The sequence below is a fragment of the Lagopus muta genome, chromosome 1, assembly GCF_023343835.1.
Source record: "Lagopus muta isolate bLagMut1 chromosome 1, bLagMut1 primary, whole genome shotgun sequence".
In the NCBI taxonomy this organism is placed as follows: domain Eukaryota; kingdom Metazoa; phylum Chordata; class Aves; order Galliformes; family Phasianidae; genus Lagopus; species Lagopus muta.
The window spans coordinates 45901523-45912573 of record NC_064433.1 but is presented as its reverse complement, the minus strand read 5'-3'; the positions used below and the strand labels follow the sequence as shown (position 1 = coordinate 45912573).

General features: G+C 43.1%; 3 non-coding genes across 3 annotated transcripts; 1 reads left to right on the top strand and 2 right to left on the bottom strand.

Moving 5' to 3' along the window:
* Positions 1–6840: 6840 nt before the first annotated feature.
* On the bottom strand, positions 6841–6912 carry TRNAW-CCA (transfer RNA tryptophan (anticodon CCA)). Its single transcript has one exon. It is a non-coding gene; the product is annotated as a tRNA-Trp (tRNA).
* A 366-nt stretch (positions 6913–7278) lies between these two features.
* TRNAD-GUC (transfer RNA aspartic acid (anticodon GUC)) lies at positions 7279–7350 on the top strand. The gene has a single exon. It is a non-coding gene; the product is annotated as a tRNA-Asp (tRNA).
* A 172-nt stretch (positions 7351–7522) lies between these two features.
* On the bottom strand, positions 7523–7594 carry TRNAD-GUC (transfer RNA aspartic acid (anticodon GUC)). The gene has a single exon. It is a non-coding gene; the product is annotated as a tRNA-Asp (tRNA).
* Positions 7595–11051: the final 3457 nt, after the last annotated feature.

Here is an 11051-nt window from a genome sequence, read left to right as displayed (position 1 = left end):
TATAGTTTCCATGGAAATAAAATAGCATGCATTACTTTTGGATCAATAGAAAACCAGTGCAGATATCATTTAACATCCCCACAGACAAGAAATGATATTATCCTCTAGGCCAGAAGCTTGTTTTCTCTGGCTGCTTCTTAGTGGCATAGTGCAGCCATTTGCAACTCCATACACAGTTCAGTAAATCCAATACAGCTGGTGTTGGATTTTCTTGTGAGTGACCCTTAGCAGTGGAAGATGGAAAATGTTGAGTTTGAAGTCAGTTTGCACCTTTTAATCAAATTACATTGATGTTGTCTGGTTTTAATGTACAAAGTGTAGCATTTAAAAAATGCAACAGCACTATGGTACGATGTAGAGAATCAGTGCAAAGCTACATTCTGGATTTGGGATTGTTCATTATAAATGTGTGGGCTCACTGTTATGTTGGATCTGTGATTTTTCTTTCTACTGTCAGGCAAAGCTAATACAGAAACATAAAGAGAGCAGAAACTCAGGATCATGTGCTTTGGTTAACTTCAAAATCCAGAAGAGTGATTGTGGAACCACAGTCTGAAAGGGACCTTACAGATGGTATTTACATTTCATTTATATTTTGCAAGCTATTTCCTCACCACATAAATATGTATCATCTTTCATTAATGATTTTTTCGGTTACATTTTTACATCGCACAGACCCTGGGCTTTTATTGCCTTACCTTCAGCTGTTCCCACAGTGGACAAAGTTAAAAAAGCATCATACGACACTTTGTATCACCCTTTTTCAGAGTGGTAGACTGCTCTGTGAAGGCAAAACCTTGTCACAAACCTGTCATTTATTCCTTGGCCCTACACTTTTCATTGTTTCTCCCTGGGAGCAACAGGCGTTCTCCTGATGAGGTAAAAGTAGGAGAAGAAATAAGGAAGAGATCCAAAATGTGAACACACATAACGATTAGTACTGGAACCTGCAAACCTGCAGCTATCACTGTAGTCAGACCGTGATACAGCTAAGGATCTGCACCTCTACCATTTGTTTTGTTTGAGGGAAACAAAGCAAGCCCAAAAGAGCTTTCTAGTGTCATTTCAGAAAAAAGAGAAACAACCAAAGTGGTACATATACCTATTAGATTATTTGCATTTTGAGTATCGAATACAAACTTGTTGTTTAGCCATGCCTTCTGAGAAGTGTTCTAGTATTTAAGTGTTTACTGCTAACGGCAAGTTCTGGCTTTCAAAGACCAGAATATCCACACCTACCTGAAAAACAGGCAGTCACATTTTATCTCTTGTCAGTATAAACAGTGACAAAAAGCAAGTTTAGGAAAAAAAGTGAAAATGGAATGAGACTATAGTGATCTTCAGTGGTTGAAAAGCAGCCGTAAGCTTGCCTAAAAATGTGAAATATGCTAAAAGTAGAAGCCAAAAATCCTTTCTTCATAGAACCCTCCCAAATGTCTGGAATTTGTTAGCTTTTCTGAGCGTCAGAAGAGATTTTCAGTCATAAAGTCATCTTTGATATGTGAAGACCTAATGCCTTCTAAATTATCTCGGATTTCTAGCTTAGAGTTCCCCCAAGTTTATGATTCTCAACCTCTAATGCCACCAATAAAAACAAGATATGTCGTTCATCTTGTAGGACGCTAAAAAAAAAAGGTATTATCTCTGTCTGTGTGATCAAAAAATTATCCTAAACTCAGCAGAGTTTCTGGATGACATTTAATCCATAATGAAATACACGTGTAGAATTTGCATTCGTGTAGAACATTTGCCTCAAAATACATAATAAAATTGTGAGAACTGTAAATCCATTCATGGCAGAGACATTTAAGGAAGTGCTACAGACATGCCCCTGTTCAGACTGAGTCGATAAGGAAATTTTATTATCTAAATAATGTAAAAAACCTATATGAGATGTTAATTCAGTCTTGGTTTATGGCGAGTTTGACAATAAAAATAGCACTTCCTCTTAGGCAATAGAAACTGGAAAGCATTCGTACAAATAAAATAAGCAGTTCCTCGATCATTATGGCATAGTATAACTGTACTTCCTAGAATCACTCATTGCTACTCCACACTCACGGAGCTGGGGAATGCTACAGGTTGCCTGATGGGGCAAACAGGCCAGTGGCTGCCTTCAGTCTGAGCACAGGGATGGCCAGCTCTGTGGGAAGTCTGTGTGACTGTACCCAGGCAGGGAAAGAAATGTGTACAATGGTACAGCTGATTAATAATTTTATATCACTGTCATCATGATAGATGGGGGCCTATATCAATGCAGACTGGAAACAGAACTGTCAGCTCCTACTGAAGTATGCAGACAGAGCTGAAGGAAGAAGGACAGTTTACATGAGAATGTCCTGCACTTTCCAAACAGGAATAATATGGGTGTGTGTTTTTATTGTAAAAGGACAGAAATAAAGTAAAAGCTCTGCTTACCACACATTAGCTATTACTTCCGCTCCAAGGCTTTTTAACCTTGTAAGAATTTAAGTTACTGTCTATATTTAACAAGGAATAATTCCATAAGAAAAAAAGATCTGCATTAAGAGATCAGTCAGGTTACAAACTGCAGTATTCAAAAGTTAGAAGACAGAAGCATAGAAGCACACATACTACAGAAATGCTGCTGAGAAGCAAATACCAATATCCTCAGGTGCCTCAGAATTAATGGAGCAAGCTGCACAGTACTTCTCAGCAACTGAAGAGAACTGTTATCCCCATTTTACCAATAGGACACTGAGAAAGAGAAACAGTTAAAAAAAAAGCTCGGAGATTGCAAAGTTTGAATGCAACATTTAATTTTCTCATTTACTTTTGAATGAAATTATTTTGTTGCATGGTAATTGTGGCTTGCTGAAAGGGACGATTCTGCTCTCTGTTCTGTCCTGGGCCTCACACTGCTGACACTTTCCTCGTGTTGGCTCCAGTACTGTGCTGCCAGGCCTCATGCTGAGCCAGCAGCTGTTGCTGTACAATTGCAAGATGTGATGCAAGTGGAATGGTGGAAACAGGCAGGCAGGGATGGTCAGAGGGATGCAAGTCTGACAACTATGTGACAGCCTGCACTCATGTTAGCTACAGTATGAAACCACACCCTGACAACATCTGCTCCTATTAATAGATCTTCGGTGTTGGCATTAGATGAACTCACTGCGAGCCGAAGGTATCATCTGGCAACAATCTGGAACGCTTGGAGTAGCTCACCTGCTTTGGCAGCAGCACAGGAATGCAAGCAGATTGTCACTGCTTCTTACATCCATTGGCTCTGACAGGAACTTAGGTGAAGACATAAGAAATTTTGTAGGAGCATGGGAATATATAGCAGGCTATGCATCCAGCCTGGTTTTCCTCACCTTCATTTTCAGCACGGCTTCTCCATAACTTAGAAAGTTTAAGAATCTACATAGTTCTTTTCAGGGTAGTGGACTATACTTCTGTAACTCAGTTTCTCAACTACCACTTAACTGATTCAGTTTGACAGCAATTTATGCTTTAACACTGCTAACGAAAGAAAGAACTCGTGATACGATAGGAAAAGAACAAGTCACAAAATAATCAAGTAAGGAAGATATTTTCAGGTTGGTGAACACATCACACGGTGCTCAAGAACTAAGCATCTGCAAAATCTCTAGTGGACGTCTTCAGAAAATTTTACTTCTGTATGAGGGTGCATTCTAGAAAAAAGGCAAATAAAGTGCTCATCTAAAATGAACTCATCTTTCATCCTCAGGGAAAAATGTTAGCAAATAATTTCATGCATTCAGAAGACAAAAAGAAGACTAAAAATGTATACCAAGAATAAATCATCTCAAGACAGTTTTCTTCTGTGATGTTCTCCTGAGAGATGGAGTAGAAAGAATAGTTATGTCATAGAACCACAGAGTTCAAGAATGGCTGAGGTTGGTGGGCATATTTGGTCCACCTGGTCCAACCCTCACTCAAGCCTGGACACCCAGAGCAGGCTGCCCAGGCTCATCTATAAGGTTTCTTTTGAAAATCTCCAAGCAGGAGACTCCATAGCCTCTCTGGGCAGCCTTTGGCAGTACTCCATTACTTGCACAGCTCTGATGTTCCTCCTGATGTTCAGGAAGCATTCCTGAACTGTTCCAGTTCATTGCTCACTGCCTTTTTTCTTGTCACTGGGCATCACTGAAACAAGTCTGGATCCATCTTCTCTGCACCCTCCCTCAGGTACAGCTCCAGCCCTCTCAGCCTCTTCTTACAGGAGAGATACTCTAGTCCCTTCATCATCTTGGTGGTCAAGATCAAGAACTGGACAGCAGTTGTTGGCCTCACCAACGCTGAGCAGAGCAAAAGGATCCAGAAGGATCACTCCTCTTGACTTGCTGGCACTGCTTTGCCTAATGCTGACACAAATACTGTTATCCTTCTTAGTGGCTAACAGTGGCTTAGTGGCTCACATTCAACTTGGTGTTCATCAGGAGCCCCAGGTCCTTTTCTGCAGAGTTGCTTTCCAACTGGGTGGCCCCCAGCACGTACTGGTGCATGGGTTGTCCCTCCCCCATTGCAGGAGTTTGCATTTGTGGAACTTAATGAGACTTGCTAGCTCACCCTCCCTGCCTGCCTAGGTCCCTCTGGATGGGGACACAGCTTTACAGTGAATCATCTATTCCTCGTAGTTACTTACAGTTTATTAATTTACTGAGGGTGCATTATACTCCATCATCCTGATTGTTAATGAAGGTGCTATACAAAACCAGACCCAGTACTGACCGCTTGGGTACTCTGCTTGTTACTGTCCTACAACCAGACACTGCACCACTGACTACTGCCCTCTAGGCCTGGCTGTCCAGGCAGTTTTTAATCCACCTCACTTTCTGTTCACTAAATATATACATTATTTGCATCCTGACTATATAGATATTCTGACCAGTATCTTTCATGCAATATGATCAAAAGCAAGCCAGGAGAACTTACAGTAGTTAAGAGTGGTAGGTCCTCAGTGTCTTCAAAAATGGTTAATATTTAACTAATTTCTGCAAGGAAAAAAATCTATCTATCTATTGCAAGAAAACCATCAATATTCTTATGCAAAAACTGTCAATAATTCACTCATTCTCTTCTACAAAATCTTTCCATTAGAAATCAGGATGATAGGCTACAACATGTAGATTTGCAGATGAGAGGAACCTAGCAGAGACTGCAAATATATTGGTACTTAAGACTCAGTTTAATCCTAAGAAACTGGGAACGATCTGGAAAAGTAGAAAGAAGTTAGACAGTGATAAGTGCAAAATATCACAGAATCACAGAATGGCCGGGGTTGGAAAGGACCTCAAGGATCATGAAGGGCCACATGCAGGCCCACCAACCTCCCATTTCATACTAGACCAGGCTGCCCAGGGCCCCATCCAGTCTGGCCTTGAACACCTCCAGGGACGGGGCATCCCTGCAAAGGAAGTGCTGTTTGCTGTGGTGAAACACAGGCTGACCCTTGTCAACAGTGTCATGTTAAGGAAGAAAAAAAAGTGCTGACCTCATAGCAATAGAATCATAGAATCACGATGGTTGGAAAAGACCTTTAAGATCATACAGTCCAATCACCCACCTACCACCAATATTGCCCACTAAACCATGACTCTAAGTACTACATGTCCCCTTTCCTTAAACACCTCCAGGGATGGTGACTCCTCGGGCAGCCTGTTCCAACTCAGAAAGGGAAGCGCAGTCAGCATTGCACGTGTGGCTGCCCTGCTTGTCTTGTCAGTACCGTACAGCCTGAGCCAGCTGAGTACTGTGTCTGATTCTGGCAAGACCCAGCAAACACAGTCTACTGCTTGAGAATAGGCATCTATAGTGAGACCTAACACATTTCTAATGTGTAAGAAGTTGCTAAGAAAAGGAAGGGAACAAATTGTTCCCCAGTGCCACCTAGCAATGGCATGAGTTCTGAACTTAAGTTACAACAAAGGGTACATCGGGGCTAAACAACAGCTGTGAGCGTCAGAGCAGCAGTGATGGCAAAGCGCCAGAGCAAAGACTGCAGGCTCTGTGTTTCCAAGGTTTTCAGGGCATATGAAACAAAGACCAGGCTGCAAAAACAGGATTATTTGTCTAAAATAATAATAATAATAATAATAATAATAATAATAATAATAATAATAATAATAATAATAATAATAATAATAATAAAAAATTGACTCCATTGAGTGTGCTTTCTAAGCCTTCTCTATTCTCTTCATTTTCCTGCCATGGTTTATAACACCATGAGTTCTTACAAACTTGGATCTTTTCTCTGCCATTTTTTTTTTTTTTCTCTGTTTCTTAAGTTCAGGACTTACTTTAACAAACTGTTCTGTTTCCTTCCTAAATAAATTTCACTAAGTGTCTGACTTCCCAATCCACCCAAATAACACAGCGATTGGTTCTCTGCCTCCTTATCTCAAAACTAGAACAAAACGAAGTGTTTTCTCGACCTTTCTGTCTCTGGAAATGGCCACTCTGGGAACATTCCACTATTTCACGGCCGAAAAAGAACAATACCTTTGTGAGTATTTCCCTCGAAATTAGGGTTTTCTTAGCCCTTTTCAGTTCCTAAAAGCTAAACCACATCTGCCCCGCGTCTCTCGGCCCGTCCTGTAACACCTGCTTCCCTGTCCTCCTTTCACTCCTTTTGTTGTTATTCCAATGCATCTTTCCGACTTTTTTTCTTCATTTCCCTACTTTTCGTGAACGCCTCGCACACTGCTTCATTCCCTTCCCCTCGTTCTACTCGAGTCGCTTCCCGAGGAAATCCGAAGTCCCGCCTCCAAACCAAAAACAAACAACAGCGCCCGTCCCGCCCTTTCCCCTGCAACGAGGGCGGCAAATAATACGGGAGCAGAAACAAAAGCTCAGTGACCCCGACGTGATTCGAACACGCAGCCTTCTGATCTGGAGTCAGACGCGCTACCGTTGCGCCACGAGGTCCTACGGCAAACGGTCGGCCAGAGCTTTACAACTCACCTACAACAGCTGTCCACCACCGCGTCGCTTTACCGCCTCAAATCTCCTTTCCTCCCCCACGGGCTCGCTTCCTGCGTCCCGCGCAGATCACTTGACGCCCCTCGCCCACACACCGGCTGCCAGCACCAAGGGCCTCTCGCTCCCTTGGTGGTGTAAAGCTCGTTCTCCGCGGAACTGCCGCCATACGACGGCTCCTGGCTGCTCGCTCCCACTCCACGGCCCTCAGATCATTTCCACGTCCTTTTGCCTGTTCCCTCCGCAATACACTGCTTTCGAGGCAATTAAACAACACAGATAAAGGATAGGCATGAAAGGGTTTGCTTAAGGCGTTCCTCGTTAGTATAGTGGTGAGTATCCCCGCCTGTCACGCGGGAGACCGGGGTTCGATTCCCCGACGGGGAGGCTGCGAGCGTTTTCTTACTTCTCACCGCCCGGCTGCGTTACCTATACTAAAGATCAATTAAGCGGCGCTTTGACTGGTGTTCGTGTTTTTCCCGCCTTTTTTGTGCTGCGCCCACCGGCCATTACTGGCATTGATCGCGCTGAGAGAGCCGCTAAGGCAAAAGTCTTGTTTCTCCCCGTCGGGGAATCGAACCCCGGTCTCCCGCGTGACAGGCGGGGATACTCACCACTATACTAACGAGGACTTGCGAGACACGCGTAGCCTCTGGTGCCGCCGCCCCTGCGGCACCCGGCGTCTCTCGCCTCGCTTTAGCGAGGCCGCGCTGGGCAGCAGTCTGCAGAAAGCAGGGCCGCGAGGGGCTGTGTGCTGGAGCTCGTTGTGCAGGCAGTGGCCGTTGTTTATGTGGGTACTGCTGTAGCCAGTTTGTGTGGATAGCCTCCCACCCGTAGCTTGTTTCCTCCTACGCCCCGTAACTGAAGGACCTGTGTGAGCAAACTAGTGAAAACAGCATAACAAAACCGCCAGGCTCGAGACACTGAAGAAGCAAAGCAGCCCAGATAAACTTTACATTTGTGTTTTTGCATCTGGTTCATGCAGACAGTTTCTTTTTACAGGAACCTGAGAAGCGTCAGAGTCAGCAGTCCTTGGGTGAGAGGACTCCAGCACCTGCTCCTCACCTCCCTAAAATGGGAGAGGGGAAAATGGAAACCAATTACTCGGAGACTGGAGAGTAAAAGGCCGAAGGACGCACACTGACCATACGTCTTGCACTCGTTTGGTCAGTGGTATCATGGCTGCAGGCTGTATCACAGGGACAGGAAATTATTTGTAATTTACTCATTGTATGAAGCTTTAACTCCATGCATAAGAAGTCAGCTGGAACAAACAAGGCTCCCTTTCAGCAATCTTTGATACCAGGAATATTTCTTTGGACAAAAGGACCCCAGAGTGGCGTTTTCAGACAATCATGGATGAGGAACAAATAACAACCAGTATGTAGAATATCTAAATATAAATGACCTGTGACTGAAGTATTTCAACAAACTGGCCAGCTCCTGAAAGCGTTTGAAAATAAATGTGTTCCTGATGGATGCAATGGATGCAACAAGAACATACGTTTTATCCTGACAAGTGACAAACATAAGTTAAAGTCTCATAATAATTGAATTACTTCAGAGTAGTGTCATGAGATGCACTGGTAGGGCTGCTATCTAGTGATGGATAGGCTTTAAACCTCAGGGAACAGGATCAGAAGCAGCATTGCTAGGCTGGTCTAAACTTGCCAGTCAGGATCAAGCTTTATTCAAAAGACGCTGATGATTAGATTTAACTTGTGAGACTTCCTGCTGGATCAGATATTGGTTGTCTGCATTTTGTGGGACTGATTGCGCTTGGCTAGTTCGAACTTTTCCACCTGTCACTTCCCAATCTCTTCCTTGATCCCTGTGATCAGGGAACTGAGCTGAGAACAGCCTTGTCTAAGAGGTGGTGCTTGCTGCTGTCCTGAGCTGCTGGTCTTTGCTCATATCTGGTTTTGCCTCAAACTTTTACAAAGACCTCCTCTTTGTTGTTGTGTTTTACCCTATTTTCAGTACATACATAGCTCAGTACACTGTATGTGGGTGTGTCTTCTCAGGATGGCAACTAGTTTCATGATGACAGCCCTTGGTCATGCCTCAATCCATTGTCCTGATCCCATTTCTGGACAGGTATTGTTAGCTTCATCATCCATCTTACATATTTTGTATGTCTTCTTCCAACAGGCACAATACTGAAAAAAAAGTGCCAGTCAATATGCAAGCTCATGCTCTTGCATAGCCTCTTCCCACTCCCTGTTTGGTAGTGAGAGCAAGAATATCTACCAAAAACACTTGCTCTGATCGAAGCTGGTGATGGTAAATAGGGTTAGGTTAACCAACTATCCTACTGTGGTGAAAATGAATATCTTGACCACTTTTGCTTCTTCAGTGAAGCCTATATGTACTTCTGAAGCTGTCCTTTCAAACATATCCTGTGCCTAGATGATGACTTATCTGTAGCTATATAAGAATGAGGTCAGTAGGGGATGTTGAAGTATGAGTCAGAGAAACAAAAGTGCTGTTTTGGGGTGGATGGTCTAATACAATGCTGCTGTGACTCACAGTTATATCACAGCAAATATCTTCCCTGTTGATTTGTCACAGAGACCTGTAAGCAAAAAGTGGAACAAGTACTAGAAACTAGTATCAGCGCTCCAAGGTCTAGGAAGCTTTTGTCTTCTCCTTGGTATCTGCATATGGCTATTCTGTGTGCCTAATTCAAACCTGCCGTGCTTTCCTCATTATGGTACCAGCTCTGTGATCAGCTCTCATTAGGCTGCTGATCCCTGAAGCAACAGTTGTCTGCAGGAGGCCCTTCATAACCATGAGGAGGTCTAGGATCTCACTCAGCATTGCAGTTGGAAGCTAGTTACCTCCCTTTCAGCTTGCTTAGCTGAAATAAAGCTTGAAACATGGTCATCTGATTGTGTTTTGTAAATAATCACAGATGGGAGATTTTCCGTAAGCTCTTTGTTGCAAGAGATTGTCTTCTCTAACTGTAAATATTTTCTTTCTTTGTATCTGCTTGTAATTTGCCAACTTGCTGCTTGATTGGTTTTCTCTTGTCATTTTGCCATGATTCTCCAGGAAGAGACTGGCTTCATTGTCTCTGTGCCATCCTACTGGGTATCTAAAGACAACAATTAGATAAAACTGTAGTCTTTTCCAACCTGAATAAATCCAGCTGTCTTAGTGTCCCATGCTCCAGCTCCCTGGAGTGACCCTCTAATGAATTCATTGCTCTTCATCAATATCTTTCTTGTATTACCCCAAGTTGTGCACAGAGGTCAACAAGCAGTATCAGATGCATCCAAAGGCCGTGGGGAACATTAATCACTTCCTTCAACTTACTGGTTTTGATGTTACTAATGCTGCCCAGTATATGATTACCTTTCACTGCTGCAAGAGCAATTACTCACTCATATCCATCCTTCTTGTTCTCCAGGACATTTGGGAATTTCTCCATGAAGTTTATGCAGTCAGCTCTTGGTTGGTGCATGGGGCTCTTTTATTCTAGGTGCAGGGCTTTGCGTTTAACTTTGCTGAATCTGAAGACATTCATGTTGATCTATCTCTACAGCCTGGCAAGGCCCCACTGAATGGCACTCATGCCTTTGATAGTATCAGTTGCTTTCCTAATTGGAAACACTGCCTGGCTACCCAGGCTAAAGGCTGAGCTGCACGCAGGATCCTCATGGCTCAGCTACAGTGGCACGAGTCCATAAGGAGTGGATTTAATGTAGTGCAGTGAGAGATATCTATCATGCACGCAAGCCGTATAAATTGCTTTGCTTTGTTTAACCTCACTATGAAAGTGGTCTTCTATTAAGTACATTAAGCTTTCTTTTTTATAAAAACAAAGGACCAATGACCATACTTTTTTTTTTTTTTTTTTTTAAATAGGAAGTTATTTGATACTGCAGTTTCTTTCTATTTTCTTGAGATCATTCTCAGTCTTAGAATATGTCCTCTAATATGTTAATACTTAAAAATATACCTGCTTTGGAGTAGTCAAGGCAAGTACTGGCTGCCATCTGCACCATGTTGCTTCTGAAGTGCTACAGCCTCTGGAGAGCTGCCCTGATGATTATTTACAGGGTTTTTCAAACCAGAGCTCATGA